Raw genomic sequence first — 15,439 nt, 5'->3', positions numbered from 1 at the left:
AGTTTCCCCTAAAAAATGGATGACTAGACTAAGAACCCAGACTAAACGCGTTCTTGGATGAAAATATTGTCAAGTCTAAGTGGAAATTCTTTCATTTCATCCCTGGCAATAACTTTCAGCCACCAGTAGACCCAAATCAGATAGGGTTTTGTACAAATTAGGCTCAATACACATACCTTGAACTTTGCTAGTCACAATTCCTGGAGTTCTGACACGAGGTGCAAGATATGGCATGGCATAGAAACCCTCTAGGTTTCCACATGTGGTTGTAAAACTCTTGCCACTTGATTATCTTCAAATATAACAATAGATCAAAGTGCTACAAACAGCCTGAGGTACCCTCACATCAAGTTTGGTCAAGATTTCACTGCCTATTTTTAGGAGTCCTTGCTAGAATTAACAGTTCTTCATCAAAGATTTAACTTGAAGCATACACAATATTCTAAACACTGTAGACATCCTTGTTGTTAAGTTTAGAACTATTCCAATGAGATTTGAATTACTCGTTGAGTGGGGAACAAGACCACAAGTATGGGACTAAAACATATTTGGGAAAAGAGAATTTTGATGCCAGCTAAGATCTCAAGCTGGTTGATCCATTTTAGATAAGGATTTTCACAATGTGTGTGCATATATCAAAGAGAACCCTCATTAGCTCCTCAGATTTTAGAATAGAAAGAAAAGGAGAGTAAATGGACTTGGCATAGAAACTCTCTAAGTTTACATGCCTGGATCTGGAAATATCCCCTTTTGGTCTTTCTTAGATTTGAGCTTACACGTCTTAACGGTAGTTTGGACTATGGTCACACAAAGTTTGATCACGATTAGATACTATTGGGTCACTACCTATTTTAGGATTGAAGTAATCATAGTGTCCTTGATGCTCCAAACATCCCACCTATCAATTTTGGTGCCATTTGGACAAGTTTCTGACTAGCTCTAGAAGTTAATTTTGGTTTCTTTTTGAGCTAAGTTGAAATTTTTCTAAGTATGGATTTTTTTTCCAAGTCTAGAACTTAGAAAAATTTGAAAAAAGAGCATATTTGGCAAGGCTATAAATCCTAACCTAAGAATCAGTTTTAGTGGACAAGATTTTTCATGAAGCTAGTCCGTACTATTAGAGTACATGCCTATTACTCACTTCTAAGACAAGGTTCTAAAAGCTTGTGTGGACCTCATAAAAAATCTGTTAAGTGAGGTCATTTTCCCACACTCATCTTGAACCTGTTTTGAAAATTGATCATAGGATTGTGCTCCTACCATGTTGGAACATCTATATAGCAACCATTTTGACAACTTTGATATAATGGCTATTTTTACCATGTTCTATCAAACAAAATACCTCTATGAGTTTCTTGAATAGCCTTAAATTTCTAGTTTTGGATTTGGCCCAAGAATCTAGATCTTAAGCTAATGAATGGTGAGATTGAAGTGTCACAGAAAACAACGTGTGATGTATACAAGAGAACACTCACAAGAACTAGGGTCTTTCATAGCACAAATCTTTAATACTCAAATTACATAATAACAAAGATAGAGAAGAATGCTATGTTACTGGAGTGATACAATAGATGGAAAATCACCACACCCATTTTCTCTTGTGAAGGGAGCTTTCTAGAATTGCTAAGACGGAGGTTGTATGCTAGTAGAAGCTTACTCTCTAGTAGAAGCTAGGGAGTAAGCTCACAGTGATGATTGATGAAAAGTGTAGAGAATATAGGCCTGCATATGTGGGCAACGCTGACATGATTGCGTAGGTCCATGGTCATAGTCGGTGTCACTGTCCCCGTAATGTAGTAGTATTAGACCATAAAGATGTACTTTCCCCACCCCCCATGGCCATTTGGCATCATGTTGGGCCCAGTTTAGACCCCAAAATGTCAAGATAGGGTGTCCAAGAGTAAATTCTACCTACTCCATGTGTGAACCGTTATGAGGTAACATACCAGTGTGGTATGTAGCCTAGCAGTGTGCCAAATCTAAGCTAAGCTATGTCTAAACCATCTAGCCTTATAGGTCACCTTCCCATGTGAATATGAGGATGTCAGCTACTCAACCATGGCTACTTCTCATAATGGGGTTACTTCTCATAATGGTGGGTCCATACAAACATGAGCTAGCCGCCCTCAATGTAGGTGTACCTTTATGGTCCAATGCCTTAGTTAATGAAGATGCTTCTCCATCTGATCCTTCCTAAGATCCTTGTTTCTTGAAATTCAAAACCTTGGAATGTGTAAAACCTTTGTTAGACTAGCCATGCATTGTACTTTTCCAAAGTACCATCAGATCTGTATTTTACTTTTACCCACTTAGTGCCAATTACCTTATGCCTTAGCCAAGTGTAGTTTTTCAAGATAGAGTCATATTCTACTTGCATGGATGCCATCCACTTTGGATCCCCATGTTCTTTATAACAAAGGTGGTTGGCTCCTTAATATTGAGTAACTAAGAGTAAAATTCATAATATTCTCTTGAGCCTTATTTTAGTCCTTTAACCTTCTAGATCTATAAACATCTTGAGGCGCTTCATCCAAAAAGTTACCTATACCACTTAGGGAATGGATTACCTTATTATGGCACATCATGCTCTTGTTCTTCATCTTTAAAATCCATGTCCATAAGAAATGGCACGGGCTACCCTCCATTAAAATGATAGGAAGCCATGCTTTTTTGTTGCATGATGAAGAAGAAGGAAGCTCCTTCTCCATCAAGAGTGTAAAAATAATGTGAAATAGAATAAGAAGAGTATCCAAATTGGAAAAGGGGATGAGAAAGTTGAAAACTTAGATGGAAAAAATTATCTTTGCACTTTATTCCTACAAATGAAACACTATTCTAAACTAAGAAAGTTATAGAAGGTAGTCTTCAGGAAAACCCCTGAGCACTATACAAAAAGTTAGCACAATATTCTAACGCTGTTATGGAAAAAAGTGTCTTTGTAGCTCACAGATTGGTTAGACAAACACATAAAGAATTAGAGGGTGCATTAGGTTCTCACCACCATGTACCATTGTCACCAGCATCAGTGATTAGGTAATTCAACATACTACCACTTTCCATAGCTTCTAAAGCATATGGCAAGTTATAAAGAACCAGTATAAGACGAGGAATCAAATGAGGATTCAAAACCTTGAGAATCAACTTGCAAGAAAAAAGGAATTTTGATGGAGAAGTAGTAGAGAAATTCATATCGCGGCGCGGATAAAGAATCTGTAAGATCAGATGGTGGCAATGGGGATCACTAAGATTAGTAAGGAGATGATATGTAGGTGCACCATAGTGTTGCCCTAAGTATGATAGTTTGGTGACCTCACTGAACACACAGATGTGCAACCCACCTCTTACTTTTGAGTTGTTGAGAAATGTGGTGCCAAAGAGCACAAGGAAAATATGGAGTGAGTGTGAGAAGCCATATCATCTAGTGAGAATTATCCCACATGCAAGAGAAAGGCTAAGTTGTACTCTCCTCATATAAAAGGAGGACATTTGAAGCATTGGAATACAAGCACAACATCTCAAGTCTTTTTATGAGTACAAGTTTCCATCTTGAAACCTAACTGAACTTGAGTCTAGACCTTAATTTGCACATACTCATGATGAGTCTTTTTCATTTCTGTCCACCTTACTTTAGCATTGTGATTAGTGTAGGATTAGTTTATGATTATGTATATGTCTTGTTATTAGGATGTGTAGTTAGGAGAGCTCGATCCATGATTCTCAACATGGTATCATAGCTTAGGTGTTGCTCTCTTAGCTTAGTATTTTTTTCTTCACTTCGTTAGGGTTTAGAATCCTTTCTCCTGATCATTAGTTTTGTAGTAGTGTAGGTAATTAGGAAATGTATTAGAAATTAGGATTTTGTGTGGTTTCTGCCATTATTCAGCCTTGCAAAGTAAATCCACCCATATGAACCTTCACCTATTAATGCACTTGCCCACCATAACCAAGAGAAGGAGAGAACCAGCTATTGTGCATCAAAGAGAAAGAAGGAGCAAGAGCTTGCACAGTCCGCACAGCCATGCAGAGGCACAAATAGGACAACGGAAGTCATCAGGCAACTAATCAAAGGGATTCCTATCATTGTAGATATAGTCGGAGTCCCTGCAGATGTAGGCTCCTTTGGTTGTAGCTCACATGCTGACTCTTCGATCCCCTCTCAGAAAGGGAAAAATCTTGGAAGATCCACCACTAGAGAAGGTGCTCTTCAGGGAGAGGCACAAGCTTCCTACAGGTTGTCGATTGAAGGATGATGGCAAGAGTCTTACTCATCATGGAGAGTGCACAACACCACCGCAGCAGAGCAGCCATCATTGCCATCTCAACAGCTCTAAGCCAATTGAGCGCAGCTCATTCTTCTGGCGGCCTACATGCTACACAACGCCGTAGCTCGCCCTTGCGAAAAGACACCATGCTAGTGGTCGGGGCCAGCAAGGTACCTCATAGGAGCTACTAGAGCCTACCTACAGAACAAGCAGAGAGGGCAAGGAGGCTCCTCGTGATGCGCCAGAATCCAACTGAAATAGTGGTGAACAGCACCCACGTCGCTGAAGTAGCATAGCACCACAAAAGAAAGAGATAAAGATACTATTTTTTGTTGTTTTTTTTTAAATTTAAAAAAAAGGAAAAAAAAAGAAAATAAAAGAAAAAAAGGTAAACAAAAAAAAAGAGAAAAAACGGCCCTCACATGAACCCTTCTACGTTTTTTTCTTTGAACATTTCCAATTGTGTTTTTCATTAGCACCATCAAGTGCAACACCAAGTGCTATGCAAAAAATTATCATTAGCTTTCGCTTCATCAAGAGCTACAATGATAAAGAAACGGGTCGTAATGGCATCATAATCAACATGGACTTCACAAAATCAATGCAATCCATGAACACGTTGGCTATCTCATTGCAAAAGAAAAAAATCTCAAAAATATTGTAAGCGGCCAAATGAGCACGCTAATGCATGTGTGTGAAAGTTTCAATTGCCCAAGAGCAACAATCAAAAGAAGCTTTGCAAAGCACGAGAGCTTGAACATGAAGACAAAGGACATACCCACCTCACTACAAAAAAAATAAATCAATTGTAAAAATCCTACTTTCTACAAAAAGTGCTTGTAATAACTAGCCTCTGGGACCGATGATGTACCCAAGCTAGAAATTCATCCCTCACCTAGAGCCAAAGTAGTATTAAGGGGGGAAAGTGCCAAAGTAGCACATGGGCCAAAGTTGCTCATAGCACATAGGGGAATGTAAAAAGGAAAAATTCAAACAACATTATGTAACCAACATCCAACCACCTTGAGTAGCCCAAAGATTTGGCACCGAGGGGGGGTGTTGAGAAATATGGTGCCAACAAAGAGCACAAGGAAAATATGGAGTGAGTGTGAGAAGCCACATCATCTAGTGAGAATTATCCCACATGCAAGAGAAAGGCAAAGTTGTACTCTCTTCATATAAAAGGAGGACATTTGAAGCATTGGAATACAAGCACAACATCTCAAGTCTTTTTATGAGTACAAGTTTCCATCTTGTAACCTAACTGAACTTGAGTCTAAACCTTAATTTGCACACACTCATGATGAGTCTTTTTCATTTCTATCCACCTTAGTTTAGCATTGTGATTAGTGTAGGATTAGTTTATGATTAGGTAAATGTCTTATTATTAGGATATATAGTTAGGAGAGCTCAATCCATGATTCTCAACAGGAGTCTTTTTCATTTCTATCCACCTTAGTTTAGCATTGTGATTAGTGTAGGATTAGTTTATGATTAGGTAAATGTCTTATTATTAGGATGTATAGTTAGGAGAGCTCGATCCATGATTCTCAACAGGAGTTTGGTGTAATTCTAGAGCGGAGGAGGAGATACATTTCAAAGCCAAATTTGGAAAGGTTCCACAATGCTTCTGAAAAGAAGAAGAAATTTAAGGTAGTGTTTCTATTGTGAGATAAGCCTACTTATGTGATCAAATAAAAGGAAGTAGATGAGAAGAATGACACTTCAAAGCCTTGGAAGGAGGAGTTTGGGAACAATGCTGAAGTGGAATTGGAGCTGTTGGTGGCAATAGAAGAAATCTATGTAAAAGAAAAACATTTCTTAGCATCCAATGGTTTATGGATCATTGAAAGTGGAGCATCCTAACATATGACCAATCAAACGGGCTGGTATACCTCCCTCAAGGCTATGGGAGAGTCCATCCTGGTAGTGATTGAGAATGACACCAAATGCTGAGCTATGGGTTTAGGTACCGTTTATTTTGTTTCTAGCAATGGTGATACAAAGAAGTGTTTCAATGTCCTTTATGTTCTAGACATCAAGAGGAATCTCTTGTCATTTACAGCCATAGGTCACCGTGATTTGAAGGTTTTCTTTGATAAGGCTGGTTCAGTTATCATAGATGCCAGTGAAAAAGTCATTTTTGGGAAAAGGAATTTGGCATAACAACTTGTATGAGCTATTGACTTTTATAGCCCGAGCCAATGTGGGGACAAGAAAGCTATGGCATGAGATATTTGGGAACATAAGCTTTGTATTCTTGAAAGAGATGTAGGATTATGGCACATCCATTAGCATTTTTAGAGATGTGAGATGTATGTGAAACTCTTATTATGGCAAGCACCATCAACATGCATTTCCATAGGAAAGAAAGAATCATGCAAAGGATCCTCTAGAGCATGTACATGAAGATCTCTGTGTGGTGAAATGCTAACCACTGCATTAGGTGGTTCTTCCTACTTCTTGTATCTGATTGATGACTTTAGTGGGAATATGTGGGTGTATTTTCTTCGAGATAAGTTTGAAGCTGTTGGAAAGTATTGCATACCTTGATAATGAGACAGGAAAAAGAGGTTGAAGAAGTTTCGAATAGATCAAGGAGGAGAATTCACATTGAGTGAATTCTATGCATACTGCAAAGGAGCATGGATCAAGAGAGGTTTGACAATTGCTCATGCTCTGCAAACAACAAAATGGTGTCACAGAGCGGCGCAAGAATCACATAGTGGTGGAGAGGGTGTGGAGTATGCTCAAAGGCAAAGGATTACAGAATTCTTTTTAGGCCGCCAAAGTAGTAACATTGTAGTGTATATCCTTAATTAGGAGTTACATAAAGGTAGTGAAGAGCATAAAACCTTACTTAGGTAAGAAATCCTTAGTTACATATTTCAGGACATTTGGTTGTGTGAGACTGTTTTGTGCATGTTCGAGACTCATCCAGAACCAAGTGGGATTCTAAGATCAGAAGGTGTATCTTATTGGGATACATTATGGAGTTAAGGTTTACTGATTATACAACCCAGAGGCAAAGAAGATAATTGTAATAAGCTCATGATGTGGTGTTCGAGGAAACAACCTCATTATAGGTGGAGGAGAGGGATCTATCCACTATCCTTTAACGAAGAAGTAGCCCAGCAATAGACACAACCCCCAGTGATAGTACCAACTCTAGAAGAGATGGATTCATTAGATGATGAAGAAGAGAAGCCTGAAAACCTCATAAGGGGCCATATCCTAAATGGGTGAAGTAGATCTCTTGGATGAGAACGCTTTTTTGGTAAGAGCTAGCACTCATTCACAGATCCAAGAGAATAGAGGAGAAAAAGAGGGCATGTGCTCATGTTGTCAATATAGCTTTAATGGCCGAGATAATGAAAGTATAGGAGCCAGCTAGCTTGGAGGAAGCATTAGTAGGAGGGGGCCCATGGAGTCATAGTTTGACTTAATTTTGAGAAACCACACTTGGGATCTTATGGATCATCCTGCAAAGTGGAAGGTTATTGGCACCAAGTGGGTTTGAAAGGCTAAGTACAAGTCTGATAATACATTCGATAAGTACAAGGCAAGGCTCGTGGGAAAAGGGTTTTACACTCAGGTTAAAATTTTGACTTTTAGGTGCTATATTGACCAATATTCATCTAGTACTTGCCTTGGTTTCTCATGGGAAGTGGTTGGTATTATAGATGGGTGTAAAGTCAGATTTTCTGACAAGGATAAGGTTTATGTGGTGTAGCCACTTATGTTTGAGATACTCGGTTTAGAAAACAAAGTGTGCAGAGTCTAGAAGGCATTGTATGGGCTCAAATAGGCCCCTTGGACATGGTAACAATAGATATATATTTTATTTATAAGTATTGGTCTTTCTAAATGCCCACCAAATGTAAATTTTTATATTTTCTCTAAGCAAGGTATTGTTCTATATGCGGATAACCTCATTATGATGGGAAACCATGAAGAGAAGATTTGACAGACATTTTGATATGGGGATAGAGGTATGGCAAGAGTTAGATGGAATCTTCATTCTCAACAAAAGTATGCAGGAGAAATTCTAAAGGCATTTTGCATGGCTAAGTACTAATGGGGAGGTTGATGTAATACATGGCCTGGCATCAACTTTGTAGTTGGTATCCTTAGCAGGTTCTCAAAAATCAGCCTCGAGAGAACAACTAGAAGGTAGGGATGCAAGTGTTAAAATACATCAAAGTTAACCTAGGGTATGGCATCACTTACAAATCTAGTAATTCCTTGTGAGTGACTGGATTTTGTGACTCAGGTAGGACATTGTTATTAGTAAGAAATGTGTTTTTGGTTACTATTTTCTTATTAGGTTTGGAATTACATCTTGGATTAACAATAAGTAGCCCTATAGTGGCACTTTCTACAGAGACTGAGTACAATGTAACATGCTTTAGTGCCATCTTCATTGACTCAATATTAGATCAAAGAAGCATTTCACCTACTACAGGTGGACATTGAGGGGGGGGGGTGTTGGAAAAGCATTTGCTCAATGCTCCACACTTGTGATTCTTCTATGGGTGACATATGTGCTCTATTTTGTAAGGCCCCCTTTATGAGGAGTAGTCATTGTGATAGTTCCCAATTTAGACATTGGATGATGGGCTAGATAGTTTAGGGGATGGCTTATGTAGACTTGGCACTCAACGAAGTAGGATGCATGCTTGTGTGTGGGCTATATGACTTCATTTAGAAGTGCGGGACAATAAATTGAGGACACACTATTCTTGGGTTAGGGGGGGCGTTTGAGGGTCTAGAAAGTCTCATATTGCCATGGGAGAGGAATATGTTGTAGTCTAATATTGTCTTAATCTAATGATGTGATTGGTTGGTCATTTTGGACCAAGTCATGGTGGAGGGTTGGCTGACATGGCCAATCTACATCCCTGTTGACCTTGGGTACTATATATAGACTCATTTAGCAGCCTTAGTTTATCATCGAGCTCATTGTGTTTAAGCACTCTTGTAAACAAGATATCCTCCATCTAGAGTCTATCTAAATTGCCATCAAAGCTCCTTATCCAAAGCACATAGGTGGGTGGATGCCATCAGTTTGTAATCAAGTTTTTGGAAGCAATAATATTGTTTACTCTCCACTTCACCCCCTCCACATAAAAAATATGATTTTTTTCTCTCTACAGTTCATGCATAATTTTCTCTCTCTAAAATTTTATTCACACCTAAAGAACTCTGAGATTTTTTTAAAAAATTTACTCATGCTAATGTTAATGTAAAAACTAGAGATAATCATGCATAAAAAATGTCAAATATTCACATCATGAAAAACTCAAAAAAATAAATAAATTGAGATACTCACACTGACAAAGCCGACATAAAAAACCATAGATTTTCATGCAATGAAAAGCTTAAAAAAAGATAGTGAAAGTAGCCTTACTTGTAGATCCGTATCTCCCAAACTGTGAGGCCCTTGAATGTGTTTTGGTTCTTCAAGCTCTTTCTCAGCTCTTTAAATCTTTCCTTGAGCAAAATAAATACGATTTCCATTATTTTGGCCTTCGACCAACTATTGCCACAAAACCCAAAAATCAAGGTGAAAAAAGGTGCTAAAAACAACAAAACAAGCTTGTAGACCACTTTTGGACTATCGTATAAGCTATCAAATGAAAGCATTTTAGCAGGATCAGGGAAACAAACTTGTAGTACTCCAAAAACACCACAAATCTCTCATAAAAATTATTTTCAAATTCTTTTTGTAACACATAAAAAAAAGGCTGCAAAAATTGGAAGTCATTTTGACATTTAAAAAAAAATCATGATTTGATAATGGTAGAAAAAAAGGTTTGAGACCTTCTCTACCATTTGGGAAAACCATTGGTGTGGGAAAGTTGCCCTATGTCGCTCAAAAGTCTCTTGAATTTAGAGCTGGTGTGGGTGGGGTAGGGTCAGCCTCGTTTGAAAGATAGGGGGTAGATCAAGCATATAAACATTGTTACAGGCTAGAAAAAAAAGCAAAAAAATAGAGAAACAATAGTAGACATAATGGCTAATCTAGGGGGGTTAAATGTGCCAATATCAAAGCTTAATCCAATAGGTGAAACTTACCAGCCCTTGAGCTCGATACCTCAAAATCACATCTTCCATGCATTTGACCAATCTTGTACCTCTGATCGTGCCATAAGGTTTCAAACCCTTAGTAATTCTAATTCTATATTTTACTAGTCATGTGCCAAATACAACTACTGGTCCTACTTTCTTGAAAATTCTTGGAGTTGACATCCCAAAAACCTTGCAACCCCTAGATTCCCAAATTCTAGCAACATTGAATAATCTAGGAAGTAGGATTGCACAAGAATTACTTGGTGCTTCAGTTAAAGAAAGACCCATTTCGATAGATTTGATAGATGCTAGTGGAGAGTACATGGAAATATGGGGTTATTTCACTATTCTTGTTGAGGGGATAAACATAGAATGGGAGTTCCAAGTAAGTCCTGGATGACTATTCTTGTTGAGGGGATAACATAGAATGGGAGTTCAAGTAACTCTTGGATGACCTTAAAAAAATCATCTTGGGTGGATTTAGGATAAGTAGTTCAATACTCTATTGATCAATCAATGTGAACTATCACCTTAAAACACCCATAAAGAGAATGTGGGGGAGAGGGAGAGCTTCAAACCCTAGCAAAGCAAACACGCACACACACACACACACACACACACAAGAGAGAGAGAGAGCAAGACACAAGAGAGAGATGGATAGGCTGAATTTTCTTCTTTCTTCTTCTTCTCTACTAAACCAACATAACATAAAGATAAGAGTACACACTATATGGGTTAGTACTCAACTACTACAACATACAAGGGTCGGTCCATAATGTGAACCCGACTAAATGAGCTGGTGCTATAACTATGCAGTCTCTCTAGTAATCCAAAATGACTGTCACATAGCCTGTCATCCCACTAGCCGTATATCACCCATTATCTCACCAACCATGCCAGTGGTGTAGATGCAAAAGCTATCACCCAGGCGGGTCATCAATGTCTGCCGTAGCACTAGTTGAGCTCGATATCTCAACACTCCCCCTTGAGCTCAACTCTACACACTGCACTCCAAGTAAGCTCCTAAACCTGTGGAGCTTCTCTGTGACCAATGCCTTCGTGAAGATGTCTGCCACACCTGATCCTCTGTGTTAACATATACCAGATCTACATCTCCTCCTAGAATCTTCTTCCTCTCATAAAGTGATAATGCATCTCAATGTGCTTCGTTCTAGCATGATATACTGGGTTACTGGCCAACTGTATGCTACTCATGTTGTCACAATATATGACAATTGCCCTATCCATGGGCTCTCCCATGTCACCAAGTAGCTTCTGAAACCAAGCTACCTCACAAGCTGCCATAACAGCACCCCTGCCATAACAGCACCCCTGTACTCTGCCTCTGTACTCGACAAGGCAACTGTTGGTGGTTGCTTCTTACTACTCCAACTCACAGCAGCACTCCCAAATGAGAACATAAAACCACTAGTAGATCTCCTATTTGCAATACTACCAGCCCAATCAGCATCTGTGTACCCATGCAGCTGTATCTCTGTACTAGCCTCATAGAAAAGTCCATAATCAACTATGGACTTTATGTGCCTGAGGATCTGTCTAGCTGCATCCAAGTGTGGCTTCCTAGGGGCCTGCATAAACTAACTCACAAGTCCAATAGCATAGCTCAAGTTTGGCATTGTAATGGTCATGTAGATCAAACTACCCACTATGCGCATGTATGTAGTGGGGTCCTCCAAAAGCTCACCTGTATCTACGGAAAGATTTGTGTTCTGCTCCAATGGCACTAAAATAGGCTTACAGCTTGTCATACCATACTTGGACAACATATCCAAGCCATATTGCCTCTGCAGTAACAAAATGCCATGAGGTGATCTCACCACCTCTATGCCCAAGAAATACCGCATCTCACCTGTAAGATCCCCGTCCCCACCGCGCAACAGATTCGGGTGCTAGCAGTGGAAGTAGCACATCATCTTATGCGGGGCAGGGTCCCACACTCGGGGCCTCGCCCACGGATATCCGGATAGGTGACTAATTCCTCAGTTCTTCCAAAACCGAACTTGGAAAAACTTCCCTTACCCGGAAAGCACAGGTGATTCCTCCAGGATAAATTTTACTCTAACATAGTCAAGGTCATTACTGACCAAACTGATCCGACGAACCTAAAGTCACTTGGTTAGATCAAGGAAGAAACTTGCACTTGAATCATAGAGATCAATGCTTTTTTTCCCATGAGAGGCATAGCCGTTGATTCCTTTTTCCATAGAACAATTACTATCCGGGATATGCTTCATCTAGGGTACTACAATAGAAATTGAGTCTCATTTTACGGATCCATCAGTCCAGCCTAACTCCATCCAGTCCCATGGGTTAGCCAACCGCCCAACCACTGTAGGGATCCAATTTAGAATTTGGTTTGGTTTTGTCCCAGGTACCAGGGACAAAGAGTTCCCAGGTCCCCTAGCGGGATATTCATGTAAATTTACAATCAGTCATGCCACTTACACACCCAATATGAAATTGCCTTTTTCACAGATTCAACCATCTTTAAAACAATCATTTAATGAAACCATAGTATCACTGATCACAATCCTCCAAATTATCTGGTTGAATCTTAATTTCCAATCATTCCTTCATCGGTGTACTTATGGCATCATTGGCAACCAGAACACTCACCACCTTTTCACTCAGGGGCCTTTTCGATAGTTCCTAGCTCATAGTAACCGGCAATATATTCACATAACAAAATGGAATCTCCGTGGAAGATCAGCAAGATCAACCAACAGATCCATATGAAAGAGTCATGGACTCATCCGTTGAGGACCAGCAAGGTCAATCAACCAGATCCACACCCGAATTCAGAAAACAACTCTTACTCCTTGATCCAATATCTTCCCCGACGTACTTGTAGGTATCTTCGACGACCCAGAGCCCGAGCACCATATGGTCAGCACCCTCTAGGATCCTTCGCAGGTCACCTAGCGCTTCTCATAGGCCGCTTCCTTGGTCTCTCATCCACTGTACTGGAAGCTCACCATTTTAATCAAACTGAGGCTGGTCAAGACCTCGACTGACCTTGGTACGGTACGCGAGACGTCCTCCATTGACTCTCCGTACATCCATTTCCACATCCACATCCACATCCACATCCACATCCATACATCCATTTCCACATCCACATCCACATCCATACATTCATTTTCACATCCACATTCATACATCCATATCCACATCCACATTCATACATCCACATCCCCATAATTCACATTCATACATCCACATCCAGATTCATATATCCACATCCACATCTGTTGAGATTCAAGATTGATGTCAGTGTGAGCCAGCTATGCTATGTGCTGGCATGTTAGGTAGGAACATGTGTGAGACATAAATGACCGCGTGTCCAGCTGGTCATAGTGTGTGGACATTAGCTAGGGTTAGATGTGTGTGGACACAACTCATAGTGTTGTGTGTATTATGGATTAGTGCATTATGCTTTGTGTGAGACGGGAGATGGCTTCCCTCTATGGTTAGGGTTTGCAATATACATTAGGGTTTGCTCCTGTGTGTGTGTCTCCTCCCCCTCTACCATTCTTTCAACATGGTATCAGAGCCTTGTGCTGTTTATTAGGGTTTATGAGTGAGTGAGAGAAGAGGGAGAAGAAGCTGTGAAGCTTGCCATTGATGCTGTAAAGCTTGGAGCACACCAACGCTTATCAGATCTAAGAGCACACCAATTCTTATCAGATCTAAGAGCTTGGCCTATCGGGTAAGGTCTTCTAAACATCCTTGAGCGGATTGCAGGTGATACAGGCAAAAACAAAGCAAATTAGAGCAAATCAAAGCAAAGAAAAATTCTGGTTTTTGGAAGCTTTCCATTAAAGCTTGGAAACACTGATGTATGGTGAAATAGAAGTGATTCTGGCAAAAGACACATGTATTTGACAAAGAGGAATGTATTGGCAACTCCTATGCAAGCCCTAAACTCATTTTTGGAGCAATTTGGATGCATATGAATGTATGGAAATTTTTGGTTTTTGAGCTCTCACAAAACAGAGAAAAGGAGGTGAAGATTTGATGCATTTGGAGCGTGTTTTTGGTAAAAATCCAAGCATTGACTGGTTGCACACATGCCCAATTGTGTTGGGGACTTGTATACCTCACCAATTAACACTTTAAACATTCCCAAACCCTCCTACAGCAGGCGGCGCAGATTGCACAGGAAAACAGAGCAGAAATTTGTTAGTTTTGAAGCGAGGAGGTCAATTATTACTCGGTTGCTTGTTATATTTCACAATTGCTTTAGCAATTGGTTGCTATACACATTGGAGAAGAGGGATACATGGTTTATTTGATCAATTATGCTTAATTGAGCTGGGAATGAGCTGATTAAATAGGCTATCCACTGGTTGCAGAGAAACAGGGTCATTTTAATTGAGCAATTAATCTTTGGTCTTAAACAATTGGACAAATTCCTCTTACATGGAGTTGATGGACACTATTGCTAAGCTAATGAATGCCTGGTTGCTCAATTTGGACAAATATTGAAGAAATTAGAGCCATTTTACTATTGGTTTTTCTGGTGTGACTAGTTGTATGTTTGCATGAACATCCGGCTAGGGGACCTGGGAAATCTTTTCCCTGGTACTCGGGACAAGACTTTAGATACCTTCTTATTCTTCAAATGGCTAGAAGATTGAATTTCAAAGTTTCCCGCACCAAAATTGAATTTAAAATTGTCTGGGCAAAACCATATCATGTGACATGTCTATGGAAAGAGCTCAGCGAGACAAGTAGATTCTGGATCTCTAATCTCTGACAAATTTTGAGCTCATATGTAGAAGTTATGGATGTCCGAAATTTCAAAAACTTTCCCCCCCACTTTTTGGGAATGAAAAGTACAAAAAGGCATCTTTTAGAGAATCTTTTGACCACCTTTAATCACCCAACATTTTTGTATACATGGCATCACATGATTAGCCCTTTTACTTAATAACCTTTTAATCACATGGCATCTTAAAGGTCCCCTATAGACCTCAACCTTCCCCTAATGGTGACGCTTGAGGACCAAATTACTACAAAGTGTAAATGCACCATATTCTCAACATCAACATCCATCTGGGTATATTTTTGGATGGGGAAAA

This window comes from Cibotium barometz, chromosome 24 (genome assembly GCF_041138505.1).
Source record: "Cibotium barometz isolate CiBa-2024 chromosome 24, ASM4113850v1, whole genome shotgun sequence".
NCBI classification, from domain to species: Eukaryota; Viridiplantae; Streptophyta; class Polypodiopsida; order Cyatheales; family Cibotiaceae; genus Cibotium; species Cibotium barometz.
The sequence above is the reverse complement of the archived record's forward strand: the minus strand, read 5'-3'. Positions refer to the sequence as shown.